We start from the raw sequence: 10,756 nt of genomic DNA, 5'->3' as shown, positions 1-10,756 counted from the left end.
TTTTATATTTAATGATATGTGTTTCATAAACGAATGAATAACTTGCCCCAGTGGTCACACATGCGCTCTTAGTCTCCTCATGCCCAAGGTCTGAGGTTCGAATCCCCCTCGCCTCAGACCTTTTGATTTTATTTCTTTTTTGCTTCTATACACTTGAATGCTATATGAATTTCATTGAAACCAGCTTACTATCACCACACGCGCGTTGGCTCAGTGGTGTTTGTTTTGAGTGTGTGACCTAGAGGGCGTGGGTTCAAATCCTCCAAGGGCCAAACTATTTTTTTAACACCCATTTTCTTTCATTTTTCTCACAAACTTCACACAATTAATTCACCTATCAAATTAAGTTATTTTCACTTCATTTTTCACACACTTATTATTTAATATATCTATTTTGTGAATAATCAAAAAAATTATAAAAAATATTATTTATTTCATGTATTTTTATTAGGTTTAAAATAGTATGTTTTTAAGTGTTTTCTTAAATACTTTAGATATATATACTCATTTTGTTTTAACCTAATTATTTTGTGGATAATTTTATGATAAAACCCTAATTGTTTAGGTCTTAATTAGGTAAAGAGCTTTATCTTTACCTTAATTAAGTTGACTTTTGTCAATTTTCAAAATTGTTTTCGATCTCCGATTAAACAAGATGATTAAGGTTTTCAAACAACAAAAACTTACATCATTCCAATCTTCATTTTCACTGCTTCACAAACAGTAAATAATCTCTGGGCCTCTAATAGAGTGTAAGACCCAACACCTTCTTTCTTTTCATAGTTTGTTTTCAAAAACTGTGTTTTCAAAATCTTCTTTCTGTTTTCAAAACATTCTTATGGTATTTGAAGGGCATTATTCCCGGTGAAACTCTTCAGATACCTATGTGACCTATGTCCATCTTCACTTCTTCTGTTTTCAAAAACCATTAACTGTTTATCATATATATATTCAACTATTATCCACCAATTACTGTTGAGGCTTTGTACATACTTCTTCAAAGGCCTCCACTCCATCCAGGTTAGGCTTTACAAGCTTTCAATTTACAGTCTTTATTTAAATTACTGTCAAATATAAACTGTGCATATATATTAGTTTAGAACTACGTTTGAGTATAAACCCTAGGACAGTTAAACTATATATATATTATAGGAATATGACCTAGGATTGAGAATGTCTTCCCGGTGAAGGCTCTTTCCTAATTAGAGATCTGTAGTTCAAACCCCCAAGATGAATTATTCCCGGTGAAACATCTTGGCAAAAACCTTAGAACCCAAAATAGGACACATCCACCCAAAGAGGAATTATTCCCGGTGAAACCTCTTACCCATTTGCTTAAAGCCAAAATAAGTTCAAAACTACATAGCTTTCTCTTGTGTTATAACAAGGACCCTCGATGACCCTCGATTAGCCTCCTCTTGGGCTTTGTACAAGGACCCACAGGCTTCTTAAAAGCATTTCCAGCTTCCTCTTGAGCTTGTATACAAGGACCCATCAGGTTTCTTATAAACATAGGAACAGGTCTTTAGTCACCTTTTAACATACCCTGGTGAGTTTCTTCCAATTAAAACCAGACTTTAAACAAGCTAAGTTTGTCTCAATTTCACATTGAGTACACCTTTTGGAATGAGAGACATGGACAGTCTCTGTCACCCTTATCTTCATCAATCTTCCTTAGCAGAGTCTAGGATCCATGTTTGCTTATCCTCAGCAAGAGTCAGCCTTCATCTTGGGCTTTAAACAAGAAGTCTCCACTAGATAATCTTTCTGCCAATCATTTTAACAAAAACCCCTGGAAAGGGTTAGCCTCCACACATTCTTTCATTTTAACAAAAACCCCTGGAAAGGGTTAGCCTCCACACATTCTTTCATTTTAAAAAACCCCTGGAAAGGGTTAGCCTCCAAAATCAGTCTTTCAAAAACCAAAGATTCTTTCTCTTAGGAGACAATTTCTCCAGTTAAGTCAAAACCTCCAAAAAGAGTCAGCCTCAATTCTGGGCTTTGTACAGAACACCAAATAAAATCCATCAAATAAACATTCCCTCAAAAGAGTCAGCCTCAATTCTGGGCTTTGTACAGAACACCAAAAAAACTCCTTAGTTTAATTTCTCCCCAGTAGAGTTATCATTTCAATAAGTCAATAAATCAATCAAAAAGCCTCAAGCTTGGGCCTCATGCAAGCCAGCTAAAGTCAAATCTTTTATACAATAGATAGACATAGCTTATCTCTATAGAGAGATATTTTTACTACTCTACCACATTCAAACAAACAAACATTTCAACATTTCAATTTCAATTTCAATCAAGTCTCCCATTTAGGATTTTGAAAGGCATGAGCTGGCAGTAAAACCCAGACATGTGGTAACTTTCCCTAATTTGGACGAGCATCTTTCTTTCATTCAAGAGATACTAGCATACTTGCAAACACACAAGTAAGGTCACTCTCTTAATGAAATGAATCCAGTTATTCTGTCACTCTTTCAAAATGTTTGTGGTAGAATAGTACAAATACCTCTCTGTAAAGATGATTTCATGTCTCTTTACTGTAAACAGAGATTTAATTCAAAGCTTCAACCTTGAGCTTCAAGCACGGCACCAAAAAAAAATAATTAATTTCCCTAGTTAGTTCCCCGAACTACATTAAGCTCTGACTTCCACTAGGGATATGTAGGCATGAGGTTCACAAGGAATCTCAGCGAGCTAATAAAATACCAAAAATAGTCAGTCTGTCTGTCTGTCTTTCTTTTATTCAATTCAATTCCTTCTCCTAACACAAAGGAGAAACTTTCCCAATAATCATTAGCAGCACAAACACATTTAGACACAGAGAAGGTTCCTGTAGAGTACTACAGATATGTAGGGTGCTTAAATACTTCCCTATGTATAACCGACCTCCCGGACTCCAGAATTTCTAGTCTAGGTGAAATCCCCACACTTAGCAAACTCTTAGGGTTTAGTTGAGATCTTTTTTTCCCTTTCCTACTCGTAGGACAATAAGAAAGTTCGTGTGATATCGTAGGAAGAACTGAAATAAAATTCCTCCCACCACGGGCGCATTCTCCTTCCAAATTTCGCGTGAAGGGTCTAGCGTGCCGTCCTCCCAAGTGAAACGGGGAGGTAAAAAAAACGACAACCACAGGGACAGAACTATGTTATCATGTATTACTTTTCCATGTTGTTATACCCCAAAATTTGCCCGCATCTTTTTTCAAGAAAACTCCAATCTGAAAATTAAGAGTCTCATATAATCATGGATTTTTATTTCAACAAATATCCTGACATATGAAACACTTAGTTTTTAGAATTTTTCTTATACAGTAATTTGGCTTGCAGTTGAATTTATTCTTACGCAAACGCCAAATACTGTTTATTACTTCACACATGCTATTTATTTATTTACATATAAATAGTACTGACACAATTGGTACAGAGTTAAATCTTTTTGCAGGCGCAGAATCAGGAAACTCAGACTGTACTGGTAACAAGTAGATTATTATTATCTTTTGTTTCCCACTAATTTTTGTACTATATTCCATTATTTTCAAAAATCTTTTCAAATCTCTTTTTCAAAAATCAAATCTCTCTTTTTCCCAACATTATCATCCTCTTTCTTTCAAATCTTACTTTCACTCAAATTTTCCTTTTGTACGGAATCACATCATTCCCCAACGTCTCTATCCTTCTTTCCATTCTATAAATACCTCTCATTTTCTTCTATAAAATCTCACATCAAATTCTAACTCATCTTTCAAATTCCTACCTCATATCTATTTTCTCTTCTTCCCTGACAAGAATGGCAAAGTGGATAGAGACACTGTTTCTTACAGTCATCACCATTGCTACGGTGATCATGACTTTCTTCTTCCTGCATAGTCCTGAAGAGTGTGGACCTGCAATGGTTGCACTCCCAATCATCTACATGTTATTGTTCATAGCATGGGTCATTAATCGTCATTCTTAAAATTTGCCGTATTTCTTATTTCTTAAATGTACCGTTTATTCGTCGTACTATTCAATATAGTATGTAATATTTGTACTGTCAGTATTAAATGTTGTACTATTTGTCATAATATTGCTTAATTACTAAGATAATATTTTGTGTGTTTTCTGCCAGTCAAATATTCCTATTTCTGTGCATTAAATGATTTTCAGGGTTATTATCGGTAATTTTGCCCGCATACCGTAAATATTAGTTATTTATTATGTCTATGTTTTTAACAGGTCATGTAAATAAACTTTCATTTTTCACATAAAACATAAAACAAAAACAACAAAAAAAAGAAAATTAACTTTGACTGTTGATTTTTCACTCTAACTGCTACCTGAACAGTCAGTCGACAGCCAAACTGCTGGCAGTACAATTCTCAGTGTTTTGTACCATCAATCAAATCAATCTTTCACAATTCAAAATTCCAAGATCTTTTGTGCTAGAAGTCTTCTGAATATCACGCGATTAGCAGAAACTCAACACTGCACAAAAATCAGGTACGTTTAACTGTCTCCTACACAAACAGTCCCTAATCAGGGTTTTTCTTGTTTTTACAGGAGCAACAAGTTTTTGAGACCTCAAATGGATTCCATGCACATCCATATATCTCAAAGTACCATCATACAAATTTTCAAACTTCAATTCACTCAGACGCACCGTCAGCAGCTCAAACAGTCAACAGACGACCCGTTTGACCAAAAAAGTCAACAGACAGTCAAAAATGAATTTTTTTGTCAAAGTCCATATTTTGTCAAAGGATTCATCATTTGATCATTGGATGATCAAAATTCATCAAGGAAAGATCAAAAATCAACAAAACCCTAAGATTCAAAATTAGGGTTTTTGCCTGAAAAGTCAACTCAACTTTGACTGATCATAACTCTCTCATCCTTCATCCAAAAAATTAAAACCAAAGCTCATTTTTAAGGAAATTCAATTATCTTTCAAATGCCATTAATCCCATGGTCATTGGATTCACCATTTGAAAAATATGACCAAAGACATTACAGGTCATTTTCAAAGTCAACAAAAAGACACTTTTTTCAAAAGGACACACAAGGAGCATCAAAAATCATTTTGACATGAGACCAAAGACATTGGTTAGAGGACTCTTTGAGGTTTCTAAAAAGTGCAAGATCTCCTTCATATGACAAAAATTGAAGGATTTACACCTTGTTGAAGTTGGCTAAATTTTGGGAAAATACATGAAATCAACATTGCTCAAAAATGTATTTTTTCCAAATGGGGCCAAGTTTTCAGCAGTCAAACATCATTTCCATGATGATATGGGCCTCCCACGACCAAGACTAAGCCCACACCTTTTTTTATCCATTTTTGGCATAATTTTGTCTTATTTTAAGATTAAATTAAAAGAAAAATGGATGGATAAATGGTAGCTTAACTTCCAAGCATGACTCACCCAAGGAATCTCTACCTTTCTGCAGAGAATTGAAGAGCAAGGCAGGTGCATTGAAGGCAAGGGGACTTGGTCAAGAATTCAAAGCTTTTTTAATATTAAAAAATGCAAGATTTCAACAAAGGCAACTAGTTGCATATTAGCTTCAATTCTAAGCACTCAATGCTTATAAATAAGCTATCATAGTTCAGTAACAGAGGGAGGGCAAGTTCAGAAGCAAAGCTTAGCTCATACACACTTGTAATCACTTGAAAAGTTTCAAAGAAAATTCAAATTCGAATTTGTAATTTCAGTCCATTTCAATACAAACTAAGCATTCAGACACCTTCCTTGAACATCACTGAAACTATCCCAATCAGTTACAAGCCTTGAAGCTCACTGAATCGAGCTATACAGGTCCAAATTTGTTCAAACTAAAATCAATTCGTATCTGGTTATTCACACATGCTTAACAAGATGTAGACATACTATTAAGTTTGGTTTGAGGTGTAGATCATTTCTGGAAACTTAATTGAAGTTTGAACACGTATAAACGAAACTACCATTTTAGGGTTCATAGCTTCAAAATTAGGGCTTTCCAAATTAGGCAAAATTAGAGGTTCTAAATAGTACCATTAGATTCGTATGGACAAAACGAGTTGAATGGTACCATCGCGCCAAATTTATTTGCTTCTTTACCCCTATTCGTTATTTTGCAGAATTAGGGCTCACTTACTATAGCGCTTTTTTACAAAAGCGCTGTTAAAGGCCTTGTCTGAAGGTTGAAGACGAAGACGTGTCTTCCTCCTATTGGTTCAGCAGCGCGCGTACTTTTTTAAACTTTCCACTAATCCAGTGTTTTGCAGGTGTAACGTATACCACGCGCCTCAATTTCTGGACCACCTGATCTTGCTTAACAGCTCATCCAACGCTTCAGAACGCGCGTGCACATCATACTCCCTCAATCAAACCACACAGGATCAGTATCCTTTTATTTTCTATTTTATTTTCTATTTTATTTTAATTTCTTTGTTAAATTAATTAAAAATAGTTTTAAAAATCCAAAAAATACACAAAAAATATTTTTAGACTTCTAAAATAATATATTATTTTCTGAAATAAAAATATTTTATTTTTCTTTAAAATTTCAATATTTTGCATAATTAATTAGTATATATTTATATATTTGCTTTTTAATTATTCTAACCAATCAAAAAATCATAAAAAAATTTGTTCTTTATATAAAATATTGTTTATATATTATAAACTAATTTTGTACATATTTTGAATAATTTTCTTTTTAAGTTTTAATTATTTGTATAATTATTTACATAATTATGTTTTAATTAACTTAAATCAATTCCAAAAATTCCAAAAAAAATTAGTTTTGTTTAAAATTAATTAACAAATATTTTGTACATATTTTAAACTTAATTTCTAGGTTTAAATCTATTTTCATCTTTTTCTTCATTTTAATTTAATTAATCATGCATTAATTATAATTAAAATCAATCATAAAAATCCAAAAACAGGCCTTTTATTTTCCTTGCAATTTAAATTCCTAGATAAATGTATAGGATGTCAAATTCATGTAAATAGGCTAGTTTACATTTCCTGCACAATCGATGTAATAGCGTAGATTTACTTTCCGCACTTTACATTTCCGCATTTTAATTTCCAGCAAATATAAACTGCGTGTATGTCAAAGATAAAATTGAACCGTTAGATCACTAACTTCAAAGATAAAATATCTGAATCCAATCACAATCACACTTGCACCTCTTAAGGTAATCCCTTCTCATTCTTTTCAAAATCAAAAGTCAAAATTCTACTGTTTTGAGTACAAAATCGAACCTTGCGTTTATATCCGGTGAAAGGATAGATTTTTAAAGGAAATAGGATAAAGACCTTACAACTCAGGGTAGACCTCCTAGTTTGCTTGCTCAAATCAAAACAAACAAAATTCTCATACACTGCTGTTTTTTTCAAAACAAAACTTTCCAAAAAGACAATACTTTGTATACATCCAAACACGGATTATTACAAAGTTAACGTTCTTTCCAAAATATCTTTCGAAAGATAAACAAGCATTTTGTATACATCCATACACGGATCATTACAAAATTCAATTTACAAAAGTATTTGAAACCACATATGAGCAATTTCAGAGCAATTGAAAAGTGATCGAAAAACAAGTGAGCTAAGCAAACTTAAGAGCCCATGGATAACCATGGATACAAAGGGTGCTAACACCTTCCCTTTGTATAACCTACCCCCTTACCCAGAATTTCTTAAAGGTCTTTTTTCTGTTTCTTTTATAAACCTTTCCTTAATTGGATAAAATAAAAGTTCGGTGGCGACTCTGTGAATTTTCAAAATGCGAAAGCATTAAGCGATAAAAAAGAGTCAGTTCACGTATCTCTACAGAACAGAGGTATGGCCCGGGATTAAAAAATCGGAGGTCCACAGAACTGGCGACTCTGCTGGGGAAATACTTTCAAAAACAAAATGTTTTCAAAAGGGGTTACCTTAAGAGAATAGGTCGATGTTTTCAATTGTTTGACTTGATTGCTCTATTTTTCAAAGGTTTGTTTGGGTATTTTGCTTGTGTGAAAGATTCTAACCCGAATCTCGAGATACCTTAAGTATATGACAATAGACCAAGGAAACTGTACGGCATGTACCGATACGGTTGATCTGGTAGTCATCGTTAGTGCGATACTTTGGTTTATACTGATGTCCCTTGAAAACGATCAAGGAGTATATTAGGCTTCCGAAATGTCATTAAACACTAATTTGTCTTAGAACCTTTTTAGTTGAACTTGACTTGTGGCCTATTAAGTGGCTAGCTTTGAAATTGATCGAAGTTAGTTATCCTCGAGGAATATTTTGATCGGCCGCTCGAGCGCCGTATTGAGATGTTACTTCCAAGGATCATAGAACCCGAATGCTATTCCAGGACAGGTTTTAACCAAATCAACTTCAGTGGGGAGGGTATCACCTATCAGCTCCATGCAAGCCTTTAAACCTAAGGCTATTTGTTTGATTTGTTTTTGTGTGCCACATGTTTGCATCATAAGCATATCATTTTTTGCACCAAACACTTCAAGGATCAAAGAGTTTACCTTTGTTTTTGCAGGTAATGGCTCCCGCCACCAAAGATTACATCCGAATCAACGTCTCAACGGTACCATCTGAACTAAAAGACTTAGTGTCAGAATTCCCCAGGAATGTTCAATTCACCGAAAGGCATGGTCACCTACTCCATTTGGTTACCTCAAAATTTGAAGAAGACATGATACGGGTCCTGTTCCAGTTCTTTGACCCTGAACATCATTGCTTTACCTTTCCTGATTACCAGTTGGTACCCACTTTGGAAGAATTCTCTGAACTAATGGGATTACCTGTTCGAAATCAATTACCTTTCACTGGTTTAGAAAGGATTCCAAAGCCTGAAGTCATTGCTGCTGCTTTACATCTGCGAAAATCAGAAATCGAGTCCAATTGGGAAACAAAGAGTGGAGTTAAGGGTTTGCTTACCAAGTTCTTATTGGAAAAGGCTCGACTACTGCTAGAAAACAAAAGTTATCCAGCTTTTGAGGAAGTTATGGCGCTTTTGATCTATGGGTTGGTTTTATTCCCTAATCCCGATCAGTTCATAAGTGTACACATCATCAACCTTTTCCTAATCCGTAACCCGGGTACCAACATTGCTGGGAGACATTCTACATTCTCTACACACTCGTACCATGAAGAAACGAGGAACTCTTATGTGCTGTATACCACTACTGGCTAGGTGGTTTACATTTCATCTTCCCCGATCAGTGTTGAGAAATGAACAAAGAATACAATGGTCTCGCAGGATTATGTCTTTGTCTCATTCAGATATCCGATGGAACAACTTCTTTCAAAGAGACATTACTATCATTGATCATTGTGGAGAGTACCCTAATGTGCCACTCCTTGGCATCAAAGGAGGCATCACTTACAATCTCTCTTTAGCTCTACGCCAATTCGGATATGCAAGGAGCAACGATCCTCATGACATGATTATCCATGGCATTGTGTTTGATTACGAGAATGATTCTCATAGACACCGACGAAGGTTCATACATGCATGGGGCAGTGTCTATAGAATAGAAAGCAAAACTTTGGGGCAATGGAATTCTATTCCTATGGAACCCTACCTCAGATGGGTCCGCACTCATGCTCAGAAAATCCTTATGCCATATCCTGCTGTTCTACCTGTGACTATTGAACCAGAGGTCGAAGGATATGAACCTCAAGTTATTCTACACCCGGACATGCCAACTAACCTAGAAGAGTTGCAAAAATCTTGGGTTCAACTCAAAGAGGAAAGAGACACCTTCAAATCATACTGTCAAGACTATGAGAGAAGGATATTGGAGCTCACCGGACAGCTTCAAGAAGAACAGCAGATCAACACATTCCTGGGGGCAAAGAGAAAGCGTCCACGGGAGACCTGAAGGATCATTTATTTTATTTCTGTCTTGTAAGCCCAAATGAGGCAAAGAAAAAAGAAGCAAAAAAAAGAGAAATAAATTGATTAACTAACGTTTGTTTCTTCTTTAACAAATCTAAACTCTAAGATCCTTGAAACATTGCACACACATTTCACTTCATGCATTGCATATACATTTCATACATTGCATTCATATACATTGCATATACATTTCATACATTGCATACACATGGCATCCAGTCATACACATTGCATAACAGGTTCACATGACGGATTTCTCATCTTCTCGCTGTTTATTTCAGTCAGAAGAGATGGAATCTGAAATGAGCATCAAGAATCTCGAAGCACAGAATGCCCAAGTTCAAGTGGCAATTCTGGAACTGGCAAAGGGGCAACAAGAACTGAAAGCCCTGATAATCAAGAAGAAAAAGAAGCCCAAAGGATCTGTAGGCGTGAGTCACCTGAAAAGGAAGATCAAAATCCCAGTCAAAAAGTTCAAAAAGCCACCGATCCCTGAAACAGTCGGTGATGATGAACAAGAAGACAATCAAAGCAACCAGGGTTCTGCTAAACCCTCTCTCTCTTCAAATGAAGAAAATGATCATTCTGGGGACGAACCGGATGATGAAAAATACCAACAGCTGGAAGACCGTATGAAAGCTATGGAGATACAAAAAATACCTGGCTTAGATTTCAATGATCTAGGGCTCATCTCGGATGTTGTTATCCCTCCAAAATTCAAAGTTCCTAACTTTGCAAAATATGATGGAGTTTCTTGCCCGAAACTACATCTGAGATCCTATGTAAGGAAGATACAACCTCATACAACGGATAACAAATTGTGGATTCACTTCTTCCAAGAAAGTATGTCGGGTACACAACTCGAATG

The sequence above is a fragment of the Vicia villosa genome, unplaced genomic scaffold, assembly GCF_029867415.1.
Source record: "Vicia villosa cultivar HV-30 ecotype Madison, WI unplaced genomic scaffold, Vvil1.0 ctg.000625F_1_1, whole genome shotgun sequence".
Taxonomy (NCBI): domain Eukaryota; kingdom Viridiplantae; phylum Streptophyta; class Magnoliopsida; order Fabales; family Fabaceae; genus Vicia; species Vicia villosa.
Note: the sequence above shows the minus strand (reverse complement) of the source record.